This window comes from Acinonyx jubatus, chromosome C1, assembly GCF_027475565.1.
Source record: "Acinonyx jubatus isolate Ajub_Pintada_27869175 chromosome C1, VMU_Ajub_asm_v1.0, whole genome shotgun sequence".
NCBI lineage: Eukaryota > Metazoa > Chordata > Mammalia > Carnivora > Felidae > Acinonyx > Acinonyx jubatus.
In genome coordinates, this window is record NC_069381.1 from 173,152,792 (window position 1) to 173,179,548 (window position 26,757).

The 26,757-nt window shown below is 36.2% G+C and overlaps 1 protein-coding gene across 1 annotated transcript in view; it reads right to left on the reverse strand.

The window, feature by feature from the left end:
• The window catches only part of COL5A2 (collagen type V alpha 2 chain), a 146,600-nt gene that overhangs the window by 75,014 nt on the left and 44,829 nt on the right, over nt 1-26,757 (reverse strand). The gene's annotated exons all lie outside the window — the stretch shown is intronic.

Genomic DNA, 26,757 nt, shown 5'->3' on the forward strand with positions numbered 1-26,757 from the left:
TTCAATTCCCTAGAAATTTTAGATTAGTAAATCCCACAACAACAGAAGATGATATATATTCTTGCACTGTGAAGAAAAACTTTAAAAAGAGTGTATGGGTTTTCAAAAATTAGTTTTAAACATAACATAGAAAAAGAATAATAGCGTTCCATTTCATGGACTGTATTTGCTAAACTAAAGGTGTTTACTCAAGGAATAGCAAAGCTTAAAAAGGCAATGCAGTAATTATCTTTGCATAAAAATTAATTAAGGGGAGTCCTGACCACGACAATATGGTAAGTTATTATATAATATCTGCCAAATACTTTTCTACACTTAGATAAAACCTTAATGCAGATTTAGAAAATATATACACACATTTACACACATAACAATAACAGTACAATTATAAGATAAATATAATTTATTTATTTTAAGATAAATATATATATATATATTTAACTTTGTGACTTTTAAGAAACAAAACTATAGTATTTTAAAACACAATGTGGATCATATCATATCATATCATACCATCCTAGTTTAACTCCTGTAGAATGTTCCAAACTACTCAAATTCTAAAGCCCAGAGATTCCTCCCTCCCAGTCCTTACACAACTTGCCCTCCCTCCTTGAAGGCACACAGAGTTCACTATTACATTTTGCTTACTGTCACCTGCCCCCACAGTTCTCTGACTACTCTATAGAAGTAGATCTCCCTCCCCCCACTCGTGCTCTCTCTCTCTCTCTCTCAAAAATAAATAAACATTAAACATTTTTTTAAAGAGACCTCCTTTATCCAACTAGTATGACTCTCAGTACTTTTTGAAGAACTCAGTCGTCCACCCATCCATTCATTAATTTTGTTTTATATGCCGGCTCATTAACCAGTTTCTAAAATGTGAACAGACAGGCAAAAATCACAGCCCTCATAAAACCTATCACAAGTAATATTAATTTACCATTTTTACTTTTTATTTTTTATCTCCTTCACTAGACCATAAATGCCATGAAAATAAGGACTAGTTTTTCTTTTTCATCATGGTATTTCTAAAGCTTGACTCCATACCTTGCAGGGAGCCAACATTCAACAAAATAGATATGAATGAATGAGTGAGTGAATCTGAATTATGGTTCACTAACTTAATTGCACCAGCATTAATGTATACTTTACAAAAATAAAACTGAAACTTAAAAAATGCATTAGTTTATAAGATAATTTATCATTTTTCTTTATTTTAATGAAGTATAGTTGATATACAATATTATATTTTCAGGTGTAAGACATAGTGATTTGACAATTATATATACTATAAAATGCTCACCATGATAAATGTAACCATCTGTCACTATCCAAAGTATTACAATGGAAAGAATTTATCATTTGCCATATAAATATACTCAAATGATAATGCAGACTACAGATAAAAATTTCAGTGTAGGATAAAGACATTGGCCCATATATCCATCTTCCTAACTTTAGAAAGCTTTCCTTGGATAACATTCTTTTCACTGCTCCATGGAATACTTGGCTTCACACATCTAGCCTTCATCACAGCTATATGGCAAATGGAAAGTTGCTTTCAAAGCGTGACACCACATCCTGGTTTCTGTGTCATTCACAAGGAGATTCTAAGACACTAAGTTTCTAATCTGTTTCATTTTCATCAAAAGATGTTTGTCACAGAACACATAGCTAATCAACAAAACAATATTGGCTCTGTGTACCTGGTGCTGTTTCACGAATTTTAAGCCAGGGAGAAAATAGAATTCCTGCCTTAACATGTAATACAGGACTATTCTGAAACAAAATAAGAAATTTGTACATCAGATAAGCCCTGTTACTTTTGCTTATTTTATTTGTTTCATGTCTTTATTGACAAAAAAAAAAGGTCACAGCACTTCAGAATTTATTCAGATACACAAACCGTACCCACAAGTGATAGGCATGGTCCCTAACCTCTGGGTCAAAGGCCACGCTGGAGGGTGTGGGTGTCCTCTTGGCCACTGCCCCAGCATCTCTGTCCCTTCCTCCCCTGCACCTCGCTGACACCCCTGAGATCAGTTAACACTGCAGAAACGAAGCCTGCAGAGGTTGGGCTGCACTCACTGCCAAGGAGAAAGCAGGTTCTGAGGAAAGACAGAAGCGTGCTATTACAGCATCTCCTAGGAGAGGCCAGGCTGCTTCCCCAGCTGGGCCTGCATTGCCCCCCGCCTCAGCCCCATCACAGAAGAAAGAACACGTTCCCCACCTGGCAGCACAGGGCAGCTGGAAATTGTGGGTCACTGGTCATGTGACACCCCAAACAGATGGCCAGACCTCCCTCCAAAGTCATCCACCGGACTCTCTCTCCCAAGGTGAGAAGGCTTTCAGTAAAATAGACTGATCTGGTTCATAAAGGGCTGGGATGGATACTTTTCCAGAAACCTTAAGAACTGAATCATCCATGGGGGCACCTGGGTGGCTCAGTCGGTTAAGCGTCCAACTTCGGCCTAGGTCATGATCTCAAGATTTGTGAGTTTGAGCCCCACGTTGGGCTCTGTGCTGACAGCTCTGAGCCTGGAGCCTGCTTCGGATTCGGTGTCTCCCTCTCTCTTGTTCGCACTCTCTCTCTCTCTCTCTCTCTCTCTCTCTCTCTCAAAAAGCATTAAAAAATTTTAAAAAAGAAAAGAACTGAATCATCTTCAGATTCAGGAGCATTGGAACAATCGTCACTGGGTTGCCTTGAGGAGGGAGACCTGGAGAAAACCAGCCCTCTAGGAGAGCAGAAACATCACTTGCGTTGTTTCTCAGAGCACCCAGCATGGGGCTCAGCAGCCTTTCTACAGGATCCACTGTAGGACTCTGAAAAGAGACATGAATAACAATGCATTCCTGAGGGGCCTGCCCTCAGCTGCCCTCTGGCCACCTCACTTCACTCCTTCCTGCAGGCTGGGGAGCACAGTCTGAGGACCAGGCATTCCCCAGGGGAAAAGCAGATCTGATTGGGCTCAAGGCCCCAAATGTAGCTGCTTTCCCTCGTTAGAGTCACATATGACTTTTTTGAATAGGCCAACGAGCATGTCTTCCAAAGTCCTCTGTCCTCCCCAGGTCAGAGCAGCTTTTCCCTGATACACTCAAATCTTGTGTTTTCCGAACGATCATAGGAGGATGCCTGTGACCTTTTGGGAAGGTGACTGCTTTTACTGTAGGGGGCAGTTACTCTACCATTTTATAGCTGTAGAAATTGTGGGCACAGGCCAGAGTTCTGAGGTGCCCATGTCAACAGGCACACTCACGCTGGTGTGTAGACACACGCATACCAGCAGACACCCCTGTACACACATTTCTATCCTGCTCTACACACAGAGAGATAAGGTCAAAGTGTGAACCCTGGAGAAGAGGGGCCGTCTACGCATGGGCAGGTTACAGACTCAAAAGACATTTGGCACTGTCTGTAAGTCAGTCCCAAAAGTTGCAGCCCCAGACCCACCTCTTGAGCACTGAGCTATGGAGCAGAGAGAACCTCACTGTGAAGGGAACCAGGAGTGAGTGGTGCAAAGTGTCTGTTACAGATGGAGCGTTCCCCAAAGGCACCTTCCCCTTCCCTGGGCCGTTTGCCACACTAGGAGAAGTCAGGATTCTCCAGTCCTTTGCGTTCAATGACTGCTCACCAAGACTCAAGAGCTCAGGGAGAAGGTCAAGACACAAGGTCTGCGGCCCCAGCCCAAAGGAGGGCTTTCTTCCCCTTCTTGGTCAAACAAGAGTTTCATTCTCCATGACATGGCACTCTGCAGATAGCAGTGATGGTAAGGGGTGGGCTCAGAGACGCGGGGAGTTCTCAGACTGCCCAGCAAACACATACACCCTACCGGGAATGGTGTGGGGTCACCAACACAGCTACGAGGCAAGTTTGCCAGGGTTAGAACCCAAGAAGAGACCGTCAAACAAACGTCGATCAAAAATTCAGTCAAGGCATTTCCCAGAGATAATCACAGAAATAGCAACACTTTTGGATACTACAACAGAACACATTTGGCAACTTTCAAAGAAATAGATGTCCCCACCCCAAGCCATCAGAGGGTACAAAGTCCCTTTATCTTTGGTCCAGTATAAAAAGTCAGGGAAGGAAGATGGGCCAACAGAGGGTGAACAAAGGCTGCAGACCATTTGTACCAACTACCTGACGCTCCCATCTGTGTGTGACACAGTGTGGGATGCCGCCTGCCTGAAACGAAAGCAAGCTACTGGAGGGTCAGAAGCCTTATAAGTTTTAGGTGAAAAGTCACGTTGAAATAATGCAGTTTCATCAGGAAGTTACATTTCTATATGTAGCTATATAGAAATGGACTTATTTCTATAGTCTACTGAAAAGTTCAATTAGGTAAATACCTTAAGAATAATTTTGTTCGTTAAGTTTTTTTTCAAGTTGTTTCTTTAAATTCTGGTTAGTTAGCGTATAGTGTAATATTGGTTTCAGGAGTAGAATTTAATATTCATGAAGTTTTATGATTGACAATGAAATAATCCAATAACACTAAATGCCATTGGCTGAAAATGAGATTCACCATAAGATCAAGTAGCTTGGTTCTTCCTTTCTCCACCCTAAGGGGACAAAAGTGTTTGCACATATTTACTGAGAGAATTAAGTGGGTATGTGCTTCCTACTGCATGTGCAAAATACTGAAAGTATATATGTTCTGTTTTCAAAAGTTATATATTATTACTGTAAAGTAGACCTCAGTTGCACCTATGAAACAATTAGATATGTGGAAACAGAGAATATGAGAAACAAACAAAAATCAAAATGACATGCAATAAAGTTGCCAATTAGATATTAAAATGTGTGAGAGACCTCTTCTGGGTGAGTTATCCTGTTCTCTATGGCTTCTTTGAGGTTGCAATAAAAAGATACATTCTCTCTTTTGTGTTAACTCATAGAAGATCACTTTCTTCCTCAAAGTTTAAGACAGCATGACCTCAACCCAAGGGACAAAGAAGTGAGCCACTATATTACTTTCTTTAAATGACAATGTTAAAAGTTAGTTATATACTCTGAGTCATCACTGGTCCTTTTCCCCAGAGAATTTATAATTAAATTTAAGATGATGTGGAAAGTTAGTTGGAATGCTTTTAAATGGCAAGGAGATGAAAAACCACATTTGCTGCTAAACCCTGTCTTCTCTTCCCCCGCACAAGAATCCATACACATTACAGAGGGCACAAAAACTCAGTGAACTCTCATTGTTCATGTCTGAATGAAAGACATGTACAAAGAAACACTGAGTAGAAAATACAGGGTGTCTTGCAGCTCTCGGGTTTGTACATGGTAGTTGTGCACCTTATGATTAGTTTGTCCCCTCTGCTTTCTACATAGACGTTCACGTAAATGAAAAGAAAAGTAAAATGGAAAGCAAAATTGTAGACAATTTGCAGTGGAGTTGTCATGACACAATTATTTTATAAATGACAATATTATAAAAAAAAAATAGGAATTTTCATATGACATTCCAAGACATTCAATACTATCTTGACTCCTTTACCCAAATCATAAAAATTTACCCATGCTAACATTAACCTTGATTTAAAGCCTAGAACTTAAACAATTATTGGTCTTAGAGTACGTGGGTAAACATTTTTTTTATAAAATCTGAAAAAAAATTCCAAAACTGCAATATTGTGACTCTTGTATTTTGCTATTTATGTTTCTTTAACTTTCCTAAAATTGAAGAGGACTGGTGGATGTCTGATAATTTTGCCATTACTTTGTAATCTTCTGTGGTGTCGTAACTTCCAAAAATTTTGTCTCCAAGCTATGGGGTTCTTTTAGCCTTACCAATTGTTCCAACAAATTGAACCAATCCACTGTGAAGTCATCACCACAAACGTCCTGGCACTGATATCTTAGAGAGAAGAGATGTACTTTATCTATCCACATTTTATTCAAGAGTAACTCAATTGTCTTCTGTTTCTCCTACATCCTCATAGATTTGTCTTCTCATAAACCTTTTATGTGCTTTTAAATGTAGCTGTAAGAATTCAGTTCTTAATCACTAGATGGCAGACCAAACCCACCATCTTATTATAACAGATTATTAGAAATTCAGTTATCAGAGCTGTGGCTGACCTCTGTGCTATGCCCCAGGTCTATATGCCTTTATATAATTGTACAAAAAAGCATGCATAGGAATGGCCATATTGAAACCTTTGACTGCTCAGGAAAGATGTGATTCTCTTTGTATATTAAATGATTGGGGTCTACCTAAAAACTCTGGAAAATACATGGAATAAAAATCCCTAAGCCTATGTGGAATATTCCTAGACATTAACTGAAGTTGTTCCTTGCAGAAATAACGTAGAGTTCTCACATGTCACAAAAATTTTAATCTCTTTTCCAGACAAGTGTTTGTTCAGATAATTTCCCCCACCGGACTATGAGCTCTTTGGGAGCTAGAGCTACATTCATCTCAGTAACCTTCACACCCAATGTCATCTAATCCACCTTTCATAAATGTTTGCTGCATGAATGAATGATGAGTGAATGAAGGAAAGAAGGAAGTGTCCAGTAATGTACTTATTAAAAAGATAGCACAGGAAGCTCTCCTTCATCCTTCCCTAAACTTCTCAGAGAAGATATGCACTTGGGACTTCTATTTGAAGGAAAAGGAAACAGGTCACTTGATGCTTCCTGTCAGGTGTGTCCCTCATATCTAGACCTCTGTGTGACCAGAAAGGAAGAAGAATGTGTCAGTCAAAACAGCTCATATTTTGGAACAATTTTCAGAAAGTGAGAGCAGTCTTTCAGCTTTCCTAACCCAGCTGGCCACGGCCCCTTCTGGGGTTATGAAGGTCTGGGCTAACATTATTTAAAGTTTCTCTGACTGCGCAAGTCCTTAAAACACTACAATCACAGCACTGTTGGCTGCTGCTCTCATTAAATGGGCAGAGAATGCCTTATGCAACAAATGAAGTAGCCGCAGGGCTGTCCCACGTGTCCCCCTGGACCAAACCACAGATGCTGTCTTTTCCAGTGCACGGCACAGCCCCAGCTGCTGGCTTTGGTTCCAGAGAATCTTCCAAGGAACTCCCCCCTCTTCCTTCTGCTCTTGGGCATTGTTTATCATGAGAGAGAGACAAAGAGGTTAGAGTATTCGAGACCTTCCTTCAGACTTCTCTAAGTAAATGCCAACAATCCCACATTCATCAATTTCCTTTCCTCATCTGATCCCCAACATTTAAAAAATTAGATACATATGAAGCCATTGGGGATAGTTGAGGGGTATTTGTCTCATATTTGGACAATATTTTTCTTTCTTTACTTTTTTAAATGTGTATTTATTTTTAAGAGAGAGAGAGAGTGCGAGCAGGGGAGGAGCAGAGAGAGAGCAGGGGACAGAGGACCCAAAGTAGGCTCTACACTGTCAGCAGAGAGCCCGATGCAGGGCTAGAACTCACGAACCGTGGGATCATGACCTGAGCTGAAGTTGAACATTAACCTACTGAACAACTCAGGCACCCCTAGACAATATATATATATATATATATATATATTTTTTTTTTTTTTTTTTAAATCTCAGCCTTGCAGTCAGTGAGAGGGTCAGGGGGTAGGTGAATATGGAGCAGGCCTATGGACTTTTCATCTTTTGTTCTTCAATCCATTACAGACTTTCCAAAGAGCTCTCCAAATTTAAATCTCCTTTTAGGATTATTATCTAAATTTTTACTTTCGTTGTACCTACCTCCACTCTTTTATTGCACCAACTGAACAAGAATAGACATTCAATGATTATTTGAGCTGAGTTAAATTTCTATGTTACAAAGAATAATCACATTTTACATTCTAAAGCAATAATCTTGAAAAACTACCTTGAAATCTGAGAAAGTAAAAAGAAGACAATTCATACACAGGATCTCAATGAAGCATACAGATAAAATGAAATTAGATAAACTGTCTAAAAGGTGATTAGTTTCTTCAGTGCAGCCAGTAAACATTCCTCAATCTCATATGTAAAGGCTTCTCAGTTAACTAGTAAAACTGCTGTTTTCACTTGAGTTAAAATGGAAAAAAATTAAAAAAAGGAAAATCTCTCATGTTAGGTACTACTTAAGTTTCTTTCCATGTATCATTGGGAAATCTAAATGATTGTGGCCAAAATGTGAAACTACAATTATGCATAATGCACATGCAATGCTCATCTACAGTTCTGTCTGGAAAACCAACTTACAGTCTGCTAATGCATTTGACATGGATTTTTTTTTTCTCCACAAACATGGCTCAAACTATTGAATAGCTGTAAAGACACCACAAAGAAAATTAGGCCTGCCTTGTGTTGAATACACTAGGAATTTCGGTAGTAACTTCTATCACAAACCCTAGTCCTTTTCTCAAATGTTAATCCTCATGAACACGCACAATTTGTGCTATGCCAAAAGTGTCTGCTGACCTAAATGCATAAACAGCTTTGAATTGCTTTGAATCAATTTGGTCTACTTAATCTCTCCCCAGCATGATATTGCTTACAATAAAGAGGGGAACCAAAAATCTGCTTGGCTATTTTTCTGTCAAATGAGTGGTATCGTGACTTTTATATATACAATCTGGAGATAAAGTAAGTAAATAAGCAGCAAATTCTGGCCAAGATATAGTACTCGCATTCCAGCTTCCCATCATTTCCTTCAAGTCTTAGCTCAAATGTCACCTTTTCCATGAAGCCTACTCTGACCACATTACAAAAAATGTAAAAATTCCCACACACATGTCACTCTCAATCCACTAGTTCCTACTCCTTCTTTTTTCTTTTAATATAGTTCTTTCTTATCACTTTTAAGCCTACTATAATACTGTATTTATGGTTATTATTTGCCTCCCCATGATAGAATAATAGCTTTATTAGCACAGATATAATTTATTCTGGCTTGTTCATTGATATATCTCAATATCTTATAATAGTTTCAGGATCCAAGTAGATGCTTAATAAGTATTTGATGAATTAATTTGTTGAATATTCAATTGTAAGAATACCAAGGAAAAGATCTAAACATTTATTTGCTTTGATCCTGGGATTATTACATAATTTTTTAAAAAGCTTCATTTTTCACAACTATTCAGATGTGGGCCCTATCTACAGGGATTTAAAATAGCTGGCATTGTGGGAATATCATGTGTTAATGTTATTTATTCCAGATATGATGCCCTGAAAAGAACATATATTTTTATAACTAAAAAGAGTTATTTTTATATTTTGAGAGAATCTGGGAGACTCAGATGGGTGATGAATGGTAGCTATACTTGTAGTGAACATAGAATAACGTATAGAGTTGTTGAATCACAACCCTGTACACCTGCAACTAATGTAACGTTGTGTGTCCACTATACTAAAAAAAAAAAAAAAAAGACTATAAAATTAAGTACTTTACATGATGAAACATTTTTAGAATGATTTCAACTCTTTATCTTATGATTTCTTTGCAATTGAATTTTGCTTTCTTTCCTTGTCTTCCCTAACGCAGAAGAATAGTTAGGCCTCTAGAGAAACTCCAGACGTTGTAGCCAGGTTATGTCTTCTAATTTATTTTTGACTGACTTATTCTTTATTCACTGCCCTTGCCCTGACCAAACTGAAATTTCGTTCACAATCAACCCAACATTCTCAATGGCTCTTTGATCGCATTCATTTGACTATCAAATATTGTAAAATATCTTGAAGCACTCTTCCCTCGGGAGTTCATTTCTGGGGGAAGGGCCCCCCGCCCGCTTTCATCCTGAAGGCATAATTTCTAATTTTATCCACATGGGTATATTTAGGGACTTGAAATAATACCAATAATACCTACTTTTGTCCTGATCTACCTAGGTTTAATTTATGTCTATTTTGTGGCCATTACAAATTAGGTGATTTCACTGAAGAACATAAATGAAAACGGATTTTACCCTTATTTCTGGCATTCCTTACTCAAGTCACTTCCAGAGCAGGTAACAGATTCTTTAAAACAATACTAAAACCATTATTTCTGAATCTAAATCCATCTCTTCGTCCTCATGTTCAACTGACCTTCTATAATGCACATTCATGGTTGTATGCTGGCCCTCTTATTTGCTGCAGTTTGAAGATCAAGCCCCAATATGCACCGAACCTCAATGCCAGACAAATACCACAGTAATATTCAGGAGAAGAAAGAGAGACTGCTGCTTTACTGAAAACTATATTAATAACTTTCTATATTCACTGGGAAATTTCTGTGTTTGTAGGGGGAACAATAGACAAGAAAAGCAAAGAAAGAAGAAGAGGAGGAAGAAGGAGAGGAGAAGGAGGCTGAGACCAAACAAGACAATATTTTTCCCTCTATATACTTTTACTACATTGAGAAGGAAGATTTGCAAGTTTCTTTAGCAAAACATAGAACTCAGCTAGGAATATCTTGTCTTATGATTGAATAAGAAAAATTAAAAAAAATGGAATCCAATATTTTGATCTGTAGATGTATGTGCTTTTGAGAGGTTATTTCCCTTAATAAGTAAATGAATGGAGACCAAATTAAAACATTCTTTTGTAGAGGTAACATGAACATGACAAGCTTTATCAAATTTTAAAAGCTTTAAATTATTTATAATTGTTCAAAATTTTTCCTTTTGGCTCTGTTAAAACTCTGAATTTTATCATTATTGTTTAATTCATATGTTAACTTCTTAAAACACGGTGGCTATGAATATATGCAAAAGAAAAGAACACTCATTACCTTCTTAAAATATCTGTGGTGAGATTTAGAGTTTTCAAAACTTTTAATTATTTATTCAATCCCAAATAGCCATGGAACGCTTATTTTGTGCTAACAGTGACTAACAGGAGTTAAGATCAGAGAATAATGTGGGACGTTTGCTAACCTATGGAATGTAAAATTTAGGTTGTACAAAAAGAGTAACTGGGTTATTTGCTTTAGTAAATGGAAAAGGAGACTCGGTGTCTCTGTTTATCAATGTATAGGAAAAATAAAATATGAGCCTTCACTTTTAGGTGAAATGAAATATTCTGGGATATCACAAGTATGTTTGCCTTCAACTGTTGTTAAAAGTTAATCTAAATAAATTAGTCAATCTGGCACAAGGAATGGAGGCATTATTTAATCTATTTAGTCAATATTTATTTATATGGCAAATTTTACTGAATACTTGTCTAGTACAAGAGTACACTGTGGATCATGAAATGAGACATTTGGAGCCCAGCTTCCTTGCCAAAAACAATCAAAATATACAGAAGCTACAAAAGGTAATGAAACTTTCTTGTAGGAGAAAAATAAGTTTGCGTATATGTGTATTTCAGCAGCACATTCTGGAAAATTTGCATACACATTGAAATTTTATAAACTCAATTCTGGATATTTTCCTCTGTGTTTTGCAAGGTCTTTGCCTAATGTTATTCATTCTCATTAACCAGAACTAATTATCAGGAACATCAACCTGAGGATTTTTTTGAATCTGAAGCAAAAATAACCTTCAATCATATGAGGGGGAAAGTTATGTTTATAAAAGCAGACTTCAAGTAAGCTAGGAGTAAAAAGAATACAGAATTCCAAATAGCATTAAATTATCTTAGGAATACACTGATCATTTATTTGACTGTCCTTCGGTGTCCTATTTGGTAATAAAGTGTATTTCAAATTCTAGGGCAGTCTGAATACATATCAGTGAAAGAGCAGAAGCCCACACATGCATACCGCCTAATGAGTTCTCATAATATAGCAGTCTTATGCCAAGGCCAGTTATGAGATCTCCTGTGGGGGTTTCAGCCTTCTTTGTATGTTTTAGTTTCCAGAATCTTTGGCATTAAGAGTGATTTCAAATGATAAAGTAAATGTACTTACTCTAGAAGCAAACATAAAAATAACATAATGAATACATTTTGATAACATAAATTTATTCATTCAACAAATACTCATTATCTATCTGTTACTTTGTCAAATATTGGGAATTCAGAAATAATGAAACAAATTAACTACAAAGAAAATTTTCCAGAATGTACTGCTGAAATGCATACATATGCATTGCTTTTCTTCTCTCTTTTTCTTTGAGTGAGAAAACTGAGATCCAAAGTGGTTTCTTCCAAAAACTCACTTCCGAGCCATATAATATTGTCACTCCTGGCTCATTGCTGGTAACTGGCAATGGACTCCTTCTCTTTGCCAACTGGCCAGGATGGATCTAAAGGAGTACAGCACTTCCTCTCCCTCATTGCTTCCTATTTTCATTTATTTTTGCCACCTCTTCTCTTGCCTGAAGGTAAAACAACAGCACTCTTGTTTCTAAACCTCCTAGCGCCTCCACAGCTAGGTGCTTTGGAGAGGACTGGAGGCACAGGTCATCAGTCGCAGAGCCAACCAGCTGTGCAGAAGCCAGGAACTGGCGCACAGCAACACGGGAGGATCCAGTTGCCCTAATGACTAAGTCTGGCAATGTTGAGATGAAGTAGAAATGCGTTTTTCCAGGTCCAATTCTACAACCATTTGGAAATTGGGCAAAGCCAAATTTAATACCACTTTTAAAATTTAGATACAGAATTCTTAATTATATGGCCTTGGCATTTTAGGAAGTCAAACATAGCTGTATTGTCTAACATTTAGTTTGAAAGACACTGAATTTCATCCATGGATGAATGCAAGTTTATAATTTAGAAAACAGTGAAAAATAAGGTATCAAATATCTATGCTAGAAGTTCTTTATGTTATTCCTGGCAAACCCATTCATATCCATTTTCACAGATTTACTTAAGGTAGCAAATAATTTATGTAAAATACTAGCTTTGAAAAATTATGTATAAGAAGTTTTAAAAGATGGGATCACTATGAGCTGATATTATCTGAGAAAGGATGAACAGAAATGGGTTTAAAGTAGGCCTTGAAAAATGCAAGGTGTTTGAGATGGTGAAGGTAAGGAAGACTGCCTGAGAAGGGAGAAGGGGCCACCTAAAAAAAGTGTGGAGAGGAGGGCAAACATGTCATATCAGAAAAGGATGGTTCCATCTAGAGTAATGTGAATTCTGGGAAGAGTAATGCTTCTACCTCTAGAAGGATTCCATGACTTGCCCCTTCCCTATCTGTGATTTCTCTTCTCTGTGCTCTGATTTCACCTTGCCCATACATCGAACAAAATATCTGCAACAATCTATCAAACTTACTTGTTTGCTTACATGTAAACTCTACCAGAGTATACATTTGTCCCAGATAAACATTTCTTTTACCTCTGTATCATTAGTGTAGAACAATGCCTGATGCATAGAAGATGTCCAATAAATGCTTGATGGGTAAATAAGTGAATGAATAGAAGAATATAGAAGTAACCTTCAGGAACATTAATCTATAAACAGAATTGAAGATGAGCTGGAAGCAGATGAGACTAAAGGCACCTGGGTGGTTCAGTCGGTTAAGCGGCTGGATTCTTGATTTCAGCTCAGAATATGATCTCACAGTTTTGTGAGTTCAAGCCCCACATCAGGCTCTATGCTGACGGTGTGGAGCCTGCTTGGTATTCTCTCTCTCTCTCTCTCTCTCTCTCTCTCTCTCTCTCTCTCCCTCTCTCTCTCTGCCTTTCCCCTGCTCTCACCGTCTCTCTCCAAATCAATAAATAAACTTAAATTTTTTTTAAGTAAAGGCTACCAGTTGAAAATGTTATACGGTAGTTAGGAGAAATAGTTATTCTGGGAATGAAGAAAGAGGGGTAAATCCATGAAACACCAGATATGAAATATGCAAGGTCTGATTGACTATAGGTGGGACAAGATATTAGAAAAAATTTAAAAATGACATTCAAAGTTCAAGAATGAATGGAGGAAGTAACACCTATTGGATATGGTTGTGAGTCGAATTATGTGCCCTAAAAAGATAGGTTGACCTTATTTGGAAATAAGTCCTTTGAAAATGTAATTACTTAAGATGAGGTCACATTAGAATAGGGTGGTTGCTTAATCCAATATACCTGGTGTCCTTATAAGAAGAGAAGACACAAAGAGACACAGACACATGTGATGGAGGCAGGGGCTGAAGTGCAGCTGCAAACCAAGGCAGTGAAGGACTGTGGGCGACCACCAGCAGCTAAGAAGAGGCAAGGAAGGATTCTCTGTCTACAGGTTTCAGAGAGACCATGGCCCTGCCAGTATCTTGATTTTGAACTTCTGACCTTCCTAATTGAGACAATAGATTTCTGTTGTTTTAAGCCACCCAGTTTGTCATACTTTGTTCTACAGCAGCCTAGAAAACTAATACAGATACCTACAGGAAGGAGAATGGTGTAGACATAGAATAAAATAAAAGTTTTTGGAAGATAAATTGGAAGCTTGATTGGAAAAGATTCTAAATTCGATTGAGGCATATTAGGATGAATATGTAAGGAAAAACAACCCAGTGTAAATACTAATAGCTATGGGGTATCGTGTTGTGAGAGCTATGCTAAATGTCATAGGGAAAGTTTATACTTAATCCTTACAACCACTTGGGGAGAGGCTTGGAGTCGATCATCACAAAGTCAGTGAGTGACAGAGCCAAGATTTGAACAACCACACACTCTTAATGACTACATTCTAAGTAAGACAGTTGCACTGCTACCATATAGAGATAATAAAGGGAACACAAGTTTTTATATATAAAACTTAAAATTCACACTCTGAATGTGGATTTTGCATAAGTAAGAGTAATAAACTGATAGTCCATATGAAAAATGAAGAGGAAGAGGAGTCTGGATTAACTTGAAAGGAGAAAAAGAGTAAAGCATGGTTTACCTTAGAGATAAGAAAAGAGAGACCACGATGTTTTGGGGTTTTTTTTAAGCTGAATTTTTTATCAAAGGGAAGCAAGTGAAACATACTAAGAATGTAACTCCATTCTTTCTATTCAGTTCCCAATTCTAAACAGTCAATATTTCATTTCCTGATGTTATGTCTGTGTAGCCACCAAATGTTACCATCCTAATATCCTGTGAAATTTCCCCTAGCTTTCCTGAGGCTTCACAGGATATTGATGGGGAAAAACTATCTCCATGACACAAATAAGCCTTCAGGCATCTTGATGAGTATGAATAGTAAATGACTGCATACCAGTATTACTTAGTCCCTTTCAGACTCTTTTATAGGACACAGGAAATGAAATTTTCCCCCAGAAAATTCAGCTTACACTGTATAAATATGACTCCCCTAATAACAAACATTGTACTTCATTCTACCTACTTTATTTAAACTAAAGAGGTGATGCTGAAAAGGCCAAATGGGAAAAATTCGATAAAATTCAACACTGAAAAATACAATTTAAAACAAACCAATAACCACTAGCTATACCTTATTCAGGTTTTCCTTTCATTTTTCTGAAGTCTAAAATAGTCTTTACAAAAGTTCTTAACTGTTTTCTTCTTTTTTTGAAATTTAATCTTCTGTTAATTGAGAGCTTTGAAAATAGAAACCTCCCTCCAAGGACCAAGGTACAATTGCAATTTTCTCCTGTTCAGTAATGATCTATTCAGTCACAATTAATCTGAATGGCAGTAATGATTAGAAATAAAAGAAAACAATGGAATAAGTGTGACTGCTCATTTTGTTTTAAAATAGGGCATGTGATCTAAAAAAAAAAAAAATTTAACCTGATCATTTGCATGCTGATTTAATGGGAGGTAACTGGATGAAAAGATATTCTTATGATGTTAATGGAATAGCTGTGATTTAAGAGTTATTTAATGCAACTCTATAGGTTAAGTATCAACCATAAAAGCTAATGGAATTTATCATGAGCTCAGCTAAACTTTTCATGACTGGCCCACATGACCAAATGAGATGACAAGATGGGGAAGATACTTAATGAACTTTAAAAAGAAACTTAAAACATTGTTAACCAGAACAGTAAATTTAGAAGCATTATTTCATGCCTATCTATATTGACCAATTATCTGGGAGTTAGGAATTCTAGGAATAGACAAAATCATTCTCCATATGCATAACAAGCAGCTTGTACACCAGAATTCATATATTCAACATTATTCTACCTCATTCACAAAATGATGGACCTCCCCACCTTTGTATTCCTTTAATTATCTAAGAGTGAGTAAAGAGTTTATCAAGAGCTTATAGGAATATGAAGTATACAGTGATAATGCTCTTCCAGACAGGACTTTAGGCTAATTTGTGCCAGCCCATATAAGATGAACTACAAACTCCACTATTTAACATGCTAAAAATGTCAGCATCTTTAAAAATTTATTTTTATACAGGACCTATATTATATTTAAAATTATTTGGGATTAATTTAATCATTCAGTTTTTCCAGCTTAATAGTTAAATAATTTAAAATATCAGTAAAGGAAAAAAGCCAATGTGACAAAAAGGTAGCAACGTGTCTATAATCTAATAGTCAGTATAAGTAGATTCTTTATAATGGTAGTATTTTGTATGATGGAAAGAGACTATGGCAAATTTTCTCAGTTATCATTGCTAAATTAAATTATTATTTCTTACTTTTATGAATATTAATACGTAAAAAGTATCTTATTACCAAAAGAAAGTACTTCTGTTTCCTAATATCAAAAAAAAATTATAAAATTTTCTTTCTTTTCATGCTGCTATACAAGAGTGGATTTCAAGAAAAGTAATTTGGCAGCGAGAGCACATTAGGTCGGACATTCTGCAGAATTTCTTAACAGGAAAGAGGAAATCAGCTCTTTGGCAATTATAGTAAAAGGTCAAAGAAATCCTAAAATTCAGGAGGAATAACATGTTTTTTAGTAAAGCATGTATAAACAAAATAATGCAAATCAAATATCATTTCCCCTATTAAGTGACCATTTAATAAATGACCTATATAAAACCCAGTGTGCTGTGTAGGGGCCTGGAAAGGTCTTGGCAAGGTAAAGGGATGATTTAGAGTCTCCAAAGAAATAATCCACAGAAATACTCCAAGGAATCCTAGGGACATGAACAGGGAGAATATGATCTTTATCCATCCAATAGATGTTGAGTCCCTACTATGTGCCATTTCCCCACTGGGTACTAGAGTTGAACAAAATAAAGGACAGCATTCAATTTCCAAGTAGCTATAGCCCAAAGAAGGAAACAGATAATCAAGCAATTAAAGTCCATAGTAAGTACCTTGATGGAAATAAATATAGGATTTCAAGAGAGCATACATAAGCCTTGTTTAAGGCATTTTGCAGGAGGGCTAGGTTATTCTTGGGTAGGTGGAAGTGTTGGGTCAACTGAGAATTGAGAAAGAAGTAGAATGTATCCAGGACCTATATGGAATTCACTACTGTTAGAAGGAAGAGAGAGAGAACAGAAAGCAGGGGAAAGAGACTGAGTGGTGGGTAAAGGGACCGAGCTAGAAAAAATGGCAGATTGGGGGTTTGGAGCACAGATTTCTGATGCACTTCAGGCCTCTTACTTTGCCTTCAGCTTCAGGGTAAGTAGCACTTGCTCATTTACATCAAGAGAACGAAGAATGAGAATGAAAGGGCAAACATGCAGCTCTAACTCAGACACCTTTCAGTTGTACTTTGACTCTTAAGCTAGCTACCGGGAACTCCTAAAAGGCAAAGTGATGTAGGGGAAATGGAAATTAAGGAGTCAGGGAAACCTAAGCGTTTTGTTTTATTTTGCTTTTTTAACCCTGGCACTGAAAATCCCTTGTTATACAACATTTGGCAAATGGCAACTTTTTTGAACCTCAAATTTTTTCATCTAAAAATGGGAGTGATATACTCCCCCTTCAAGGTTGTTTTGAGAATCAAATAGATGTGAAAGTGCTTTGAAAAAATCATTTTTTGTGTGTTATTTAAACACGACCATTATTATTTAGCACAGAGGTCCCAGACTTCTCTTGCCTGCCTCAACCCCACTTACATGTATATCAACAACAAATTCATGCTCACTTCTCTCCCCTCTATGGGAACCTATCAGAATCTGGAGTAGGGTGAAGGAGAGATAAATCATGCACTGCCTTATATTGGCAGAAATCCATTTGTATAGGGCTATGATGACAGTGGAGGAATCCTGTTTCTCCCACAAAACACCCTGAGGTCAAGTATTTAATCGCCAGGCTTTGGGTCTGTCCACATAAATAACATCCCAACATAGGAGTGTGATCAGATTTCAAGAACAGCAGTGATAACACATAGGGAAGAGAGGAAATAGGGCAAAGGAATTTTTCTGAGTTAGCATATTAGACAAAGCCATTGTAGTAATTAGTATGACCTGTTAATGCCACAATACCTGAGCTACCTGCCCACAGCAATACACCTGTGTTTAATATAAACACAGATGGAAAGTTTTTGAGACTAAGTATATGGTATCCTTGACAGGAGGCTTTTTAAGCTGTCACTGAATATTTAGTGATTTCAGCCAATATATCCACACCTTGCAAGTTATGTTTTTATAAAGTAGGTGGCATTGAGCCTGCAGGGTTGGGAGGCAAACCCCAGTATTATCTTTCAGAGCCATTGAAAGCTTCAGGTTATTTTTATGATCATATTTTATGATCTTTCAGTTCTTCCTCCATTCAAAGATTTCACCCCAAATCAGTCCCATGAAAATTATATGTGTTTTGTGACTTTAAATGCTATGTATTCCTCAAATTGAAGAGTTTTTTTTAATTTTAAAAAAATTTTATTTTAATTTAATTTTACATTTCAGCCTTGATTCTGTTTTAAATTCATGCTTCTCAAATCTGGCTGTGCATCAAAATCCCTCAAAGAAATTATTTGAAAATATCATCTCCTAGACCCTACCTCTTGTGATTCTGATTTTGTTTTGCAACTGGAAATCTGTATTTTTTAAAAGCTTCTCTAGTATTTTGATGCCAGATTTGGGTATATTACTTTAGTCATTAAGGGAAGCACCTGCAATGATGCACTGCTTTCTTTAAATGGAAGAAACAGCAAGAAAACTATTGTTTCTTAGAAAGATCATGCATATTTGGGGACTTGCCTTCCTTATGTCCTGTGGTTAGAAAAGAATATATTTTCTGCTCCTTAAGACAACACAGATAAAAGCTAAATGGCACCCTCCCCACCCCCAAAGGAAAATTTACCACTAAAAACTACCACAAATCTGAAATCTCAATAATCTTTTTTTAAGATGTAAAAACTCTTAAATTAAAATCACTTTAAGAACAGCATGACTCCTTGGTAATTTCAGAAATCTATCTCCCTGGAAATAGATCTAGCCCAAATTAGATCAGTACAGTGAGATTCTGGTGCAAGAATCAGAAGTTACAAAGCTCCCCCAGAATCCATTTGTGCCTTCATGATCCACTAGTGAGTAGAATCACTGGGTAGAAGTCACAGACCAAAAAAAGAAATCTCATGAAAAACATTTCACAGGGAGAATTTAACAAGAAAAAACAACAACTACCTTATAGGAAACAGATGGGTAGCGTTACCAAAGCTGGAGGCTGCTAGCTGCGCCTTCAGTCTGTTTTCTGTGCTTTTATAAATTGGCAGGAAAAAAATCCATTACATTTTACCAAAAGGGGCCCAGTCCATAAATAATTCACTAGAGAAATAAAAAAAATCCATATTTCAAATATGAAATATGTAAAATGATTGAAGAATGACCTTTTAGTTTCTTTTCTTTTGAGAGATGATCTTGAGACATTCCTTAAATATGCAAGAATCAAGAGAAAATGATGTGGACCAAATAATAGTTTATATGTCAAGTATCATTTTTGTTTTTATCTTTTAAAACCCTGTTCTCTGCAAAAACTACTAGGTGATGTTTACTTTCAGAAATCACCTATTTAATCTAAAAATGGACAAATTATAGTATGTGGCCTAGGAAATTATTTTCAAGTTAGGAATTGAAGGGTGATTTAACTGTATTATGTGCATCAACTCAAATTTCATTTGTGCTAAGATTTGGAGACAGTGGTTGGATTATAAGTTAGCCACTTATTAAATAAACACATTGTACAGCTACAATATAGAAGACAGTGTGCTAGGAGGTTTATAGTGATAAGTTCATGGCCTCATGTGGCATGAACACTTTAGTTGTTTCAAATTGTGCTCTTTTAATGGCTCTGTCTATGGCCGTTATGAATTTTACGCCCAGAACTGACCCTGAAGCAAAGAGAGAGAGTCTTCTAAAGAAATGAACAGTTAACTGAAGTAAGATGCCTGTATTGTGATATTCTAGAGATCATTGTGACCACAGAGTTAAAGCATTTTTCCCTCCTTATATTCCTTCAGTTCAATTTGGCAAAATGCATTTTCTGTCTTCTCTGTGCCAGACACTTCCCTGGACACTGGTGGCAGAGTCATGGACAACACATTCCTGAACTTTTACTTCTGAAAGGAATTGTCTCACCTGATTTTGCATGAGAATTTCTCTGGTAATTCATGGAAAGATGGCAGTATTTTATAGGTAGAATCTGTGTTGTATGTTTTTGGGCAATTTACCCCAAATCCTATTAATCACAGAGAAATTGTGAGATGAGAATCTATTGGAAAAAAAAGTTTGACTTTTCACTTACAGAAATAAATTAAATTTTGATTTAGAATTTCTTTAAAGTTTCATTTTCTTCATTAATCTAACAATTATTGAGCACCTAATATGTGCTCAATTTCAAAAGGATGCTCACTTCTATAAAAAACTGACCATATTCATCCCTAATTTTGTTCTACCACCTCCTAGACTGCACTCTCCACTCTGTCTTGGGTAGCATGGCAGGGTATCTTTGTCTTGTTCAAGGCTATATCATTGACACCGAGCAGGGAATCTGAGACATAGTGGATGTTCACTGTAGAGCTTTGTGAACTGTAAGGGAAGGAAGGAAATAAAATCAGAGGATTGCTACCATACTTAAATAGCCACTTTGGCTTTGAGAAGATTTTACACGTATCTATCACCTCTTCTACAGGGATAAGTGTCCATTTCATTTTATAGATTAATAAATACTCAGAAGATAAACCAATCTACAATCCTGCCTTTTGCACAAGTAACTATGAACTATGAGTCCAGTTTTTAAATCTCCAGTCACATCAAGAAGTTCAATATATTTCTTATTCACTCTTTCATTCTTATTCATTCATTCAATGTATCAATGTACCTGCTATACATTAGGCACCATGTCAGTGTTAGGAATGTAAATGTGAACAGAACAGGAAAAGTTTAGTCTTTAAGGAGTTTACACACTAGTAGAGGGAGACAGAAAATAAGTAAATAAACACAGAATCATATATGTCTAATAGTGACAAATGTCACAAAGAAAACTGCAGAAAGGTAAAGGCAGAAAGTGCTAGGAGAGAAATGAATTGAGTGGGGAGGAGAGACTACGGTTAATTTTAAATAATCAAGGGTAATCTCACAGATAAAGCAGACTGAGCAGAGATCTGATGGAAATAGTATATTTTTATTTATTTATGTATTTGAGAGAGAGGGGGAGAATGCAAGTAGGGGAGGGGAAGAAAGAGAGGGAGGGAGAGAATAGCATAATATTTTTAAATAGAAGAAATGTCATCTTTAAGTATTATCATCATGAACAGCAATTTCAAGTTCTTTCTTCGGTTATAGGAAATGATTTTGACAGTTACGTGCATTGTAAAGTTTATGTAATGAGATACTTTTCCAATGTAACTTAACAGCAAATATAACACAAAGCATCAAAAAGTATTCCTTTTGCCCTTAAACCATTCATGCCATTTCAAAATTTCATGAAAATATGGCAATCATTCAGTGAAAAAATTTAACTTTTGCTTAGAGTTCTCAGCTAAAAAAGAAAAAAAAATGTTTAATAAATTAGATGGTCTTAAGACACCAAGATAGTCTTAGGACACTTTATTGGGCAAAAGATTTGACTCAAAGGTTGGCTTCGAGCTGCCATTGGACATTGACAGCCGCTATAAACACTTTGCTTAATCCATAGAGAAAGGTATGCATCATGACCAGTGGGTTTCTGTTGGGCAGAAACAGTGAGCAACTAGGTTCGGAACTCACGGATGAGACACTCAGCCTATCTGCACCTGGAGAAAGGAAAATATATGATGATTCTCCATGCAATTTGGCTTCAGGAAATCGCAATGATGATACCCTCCTTAGCCCAAAAAGGTGAAAATTTAGCAACTCTAATGAAATATGAATTTAAGAACTGAATTGTTAGGGTGCATGGCTGGCTCAGTCAGAAGAACATGTCGCTCTTGAACCAAGGGTCATGAGTTAGAGCCCCATGTTGGGTGTAAAGATTACTTAAATAAATGAAAAATAAAAACTTTAAAAAGTAACTGAATTATTGACAAAAATAAATATTCAACTATGCTTCAAATGTTCCTTCCAGAGTATTTCATCATATGTGTGTGTGTGTGTGTGTGTGTGTGTGTGTGTGTAGCCTTTAGCTACACTCACTTCTTGTACTTAGTAAAACAAATTAGAGAAGAAAAGGAGAAATTCTATGTGTTAATAATCACACACTTCTTATGCTAAATTTTACTATTTTGAAGAAATAGTTCCATGTAATGTAATTGATAAAATTTAAAAAGGAATACTGAAGTTTTGATTAATTCAGAGCATAACAGATTTTGATTGTGAAGTATCAGTTCGTCCACTGAGGTTTATGTTTTCTTGTCTTATATTAAAATGTCTGTTATTTGAAATATTAAGTCACTGAGATGTACAGACATGTGATTAAACATACTCATGGCAAGGTTCTCTGACCTCAAGAGGCCAGAATAGCCACGTTTTACATCTATTTTTATGATATGTAATCATAGCCTACTTTTTAGAGACATAAGTAGAAGTTTCCTACCACATCAACATTCCAGAATAACAGTATCATTTTAGTACAAACAACTTCAGAAAATCTGAGAAAAAAAAGAGAAAAGGTTTTAGAAAAGGTTACAAACCTGATTATATATTAAAAACCTTTGTAAAAAAAAGAACAGCTTTTGTTAATAACTAAAATTAATTTTGTGTGCTTAAAGGAGTTGTAGAAATTTATTAGCCCTTGCTTCAAATATTTAGTAAAAGCTATCGTAACTTTTCAATAATTTGACAGTACTTCTATGTATACCAAAGTCAATTTTAGAAAAGCATAATAGAATTGAAAAACAGTGAATGAAATTCAAATAACCAAATCAAAATGTATAGGAAAAAAAGGTGTATAATTTTAACTATCCATCTAATTTATTGTCAGACTTCAATAAAACAAATTAGTTAAGCACTCACTGCCTGTGAATGTCTGGCTAGGAGCTTTGGCAATAACAACTGGGAAGATACTTAAGCAATTACTCAGAGATGGGGTGTGCTTGGGGAGCATACTCAGATTTGGTTTGTCTCATACTGAGTATTCCATCTAGGGAATAAGTGAAAGAAATGCCAGAAAGTGTCAGTTGCCTCCAATCATAGAAATCCTGAACACCAACTAACAGTGTTGTGTTTAACTGGGTTGATGGTAATGTGATAGCATTGAAGTCTTTCCCTTCATTGAGCAGCAAAAGGAAAGAAGGAAGATTCAGTCTTCTGAGATTGTAGAGTAAGTGGGGAGAATCATAGAGGAGAGAAAGATTTCATGCAGCAAACCAGATAAGTAGTCATTATTCTCGTCCTAGTATGAAGCAAGGAGGGTTCAGCCTAAGGACAGAAGGGGAAAAAAAAAGAAAAAAGTTAGAGAGGCAGGTGAAGCCTGATGTTGGTGACAAAGTCAGAGGAGTTCAGAAGTTCCATTTCTTGCAAAATGGAAATTTTCTGGAGCATTTGTCCTGCCTTGAAGAGTGGAAAGACAATTTCTTTCAGTTTTCTTTCAGGTGTCTATTTCCGAAAAAGCAACTGGGTAGATATGCAGGAAATCACTGCCTTGCCCTCACAGATCTTACAGACTAGTAAGGACATAGCCATACAGAATTGGTTCACCATTCCAGAAAGCTCTTCTTTTGCCAATAAAAAAAGAAACAAATGTCAAAAATGGTACGCTGATCAATGTTCTTTTGTAGTGAGACCGATTCCTAGATCTAACATCTTCTCCGTGCCATTCTGAGGGTTATTTGGTACCTCTAGACCTCCATTCTGTTCCAATGTCAGTCACTGTAGCAACTTTTCCTGTCACCAGCAAGGAAGCTTTTACAGAGTTGATAGTAATCATAACCTGAGCCTGAAAATTATTCTATTAAGGTACCTGAAAATATAAACATAACAATCCCTTGGCAATTTGCTGGACTGCATTGGATTACATCATTTTCAACAGTCTCACATAAAACAAATTCAAATTTGATGAACTATAAAGTAAAAAAAAAAACTACTTAAAAAAGATTTTGGAATTTAGGAGTTACCAAACACCAAGAAATAAAGGGCAAATTGTATCATAAATGGCAATGCAAAAAGTTCTATTTATATCTCTTAAGCCTGGCCAAATGAGGGAGATGGGGTGGATAACCAGTTTTAAGATTTACAAAATGAAATCCCCCTAGTTCCAATTAATCCATCATTAGTGAAAACACTACCTCCTACATGCCTTATTAACCACATGAAATTAGTACAACCTGAGAAGTTATAAGAGGGATTATTTTCAAAGCCATCTTGCCCATATCTCCAGGTCCACAACCTAGGGTTAGCTGGAATATGTATAACGTATATAATAGATCTTCAATTTATTTCACAATTCTCCTACTTCAGTTTTTCATTTCAGCTTACATTTATGGCTGAAGTCAAATAATAAAAGCACTAGCTTGATTTAAAAACAACTAACTTCTCATTCAAACCAACCAAACAGCAAAAACAAAACCTACCACAGACAAGTCATGGATTTCTAGATTATTATCTCAGCTCCTTAGCAACTTTTTTTCTTGGATAATAACATGGATAATAACATGTAATATGTAATTTATAGTGAAAATATTTTATGACCAAATATTGCCACACAGGTAACTGTGTGTTATTTATAGTAACACACACATTTTCAGTGCTCCATGAAACCGTAGAGTACCTATCTGCTAAGAGAAACACTACCTAAGCTTGCAAATATAATATCGCAATGATTTCTAACAAATCCTACTCATTTGTGTCATAAATAGTGGTTACCAACAGTGATCTGAAAAGCTAAAGGCAGTTTATTGTTAATGATAATCTGCAGGGCTAAAGTGTTTCAATTGTTTCCATTGTTTCCATTTCAAACAGTTGCAAACATTATGACCATACCTACACACTTATGGAGGTTTCCAGACTGATGACAATGAACTAGTGACTCGGAAGTTGTATATTGGCCTTTTTTTTAAATTTATTTTGTAAGAGTTATTAAAATAGAAGACAATTCAGTCTAAAAGGACTTTCTTTACTCGATAGCTGTCATAGTAGTGGCAGCTGAAGTAGCCATCGAATATGGCTTTGAATTGAGTACTTTATGTGCTAATACTGTCCAGAAGTTTTATATACTTGATCTCATGAAATCTTCAACAGAGTGTCATTCCCATGAGGTGACAGTAGTGGCTCACAGCAATTAAACAGCTTGTCCTGGGTCAAGATTGCCACACTTTAGAAGTGAGAGGCCCAGATCTGAAACTAGACAGTATTTGTAGGTGTGACCTTTTCCATCAGGAATGAAGATCAACAGAGAAGTAAGATTTTGTTAATCATCCATTCTTCATCAATCACATTCACTCCCTAGATGGGAAGTGGTCAGGTAGATATTATAATAAAATCACTGTTAGCATGGAATCTGCTGAGGCAGAGCCCTGATTCAATTTCTGATTTCTCAGCACTGAAAGCATAGAATCTTAATGTTTCATCCAAGCTGTATTCATCAAATTTATTTTTTAATGTTAATTTATATGGCAAATATTCCTAAGAAATTATATGAAAAATCAACATATTCTGCATACCAGAAGTTTCCATTGAGTTTATTATCATAGTCTAATTGAAACATTACTGTTATATATGTAAACATATATAAGAAATATAGTTTTGAATTTTTTTTTTCAACGTTTATTTATTTTTGGGACAGAGAGAGACAGAGCATGAACAGGGGAGGGGCAGAGAGAGAGGGAGACACGGAATCAGAAACAGGCTCCAGGCTCTGAGCCATCAGCCCAGAGCCTGATGCGGGGCTCGAACTCACGGACCGCGAGATCGTGACCTGGCTGAATTCGAACGCTTAACTGACTGCGCCACCCAGGCGCCCCAAGAAATATAGTTTTGTATGTACGTGTTGTGGTTATAGATATTTTCTTTTATAGAAATGGTTATATACCCTCATATTAGGCACTTGTAAATCTTTAAAATAAATACATATATAGACAAAAATATTACGTATCTATAAATATCAAATTGTGTGTTTATATATTCATCCATACATGCATATAGACATGCATAAACATGATAAAACTTAAGATGCGAACAATTACGCAATGATACTGGGGGGAGAGGGAGGTGGTCAAATTGTCAAACTTGGTTTATTTTTTTACGCTCTTAAATTTTATTTTACACTATATTTATTTTTATACTTAAAATTCTACCTAAATTCACTTTTATTCCAATAAGTATAACCTTTTTTTCCTTCTTGCCATAAGTTCACTTTCTTGATAAATACATTTAATTTGGTACAACCAGTAAAACATGGCAAGCTTCAAGCTTCCAGCCACTTGTAACCTAGACTTTATTTTCATTTAGCCACTAATGGATCAGACATTTTATTTTCTCATAATGTCATCATTTTGAAAACAAGACAAATGTCAAATAAAATGCTTAGTCCATATTCCATCCACATCTTTAGCATACTAGAAATCTATATTCTACAATTAATAACTTCTTTCTTTATTCATGTCCCTTCTGAATAAAACTAACTGAATAAAACCAACTG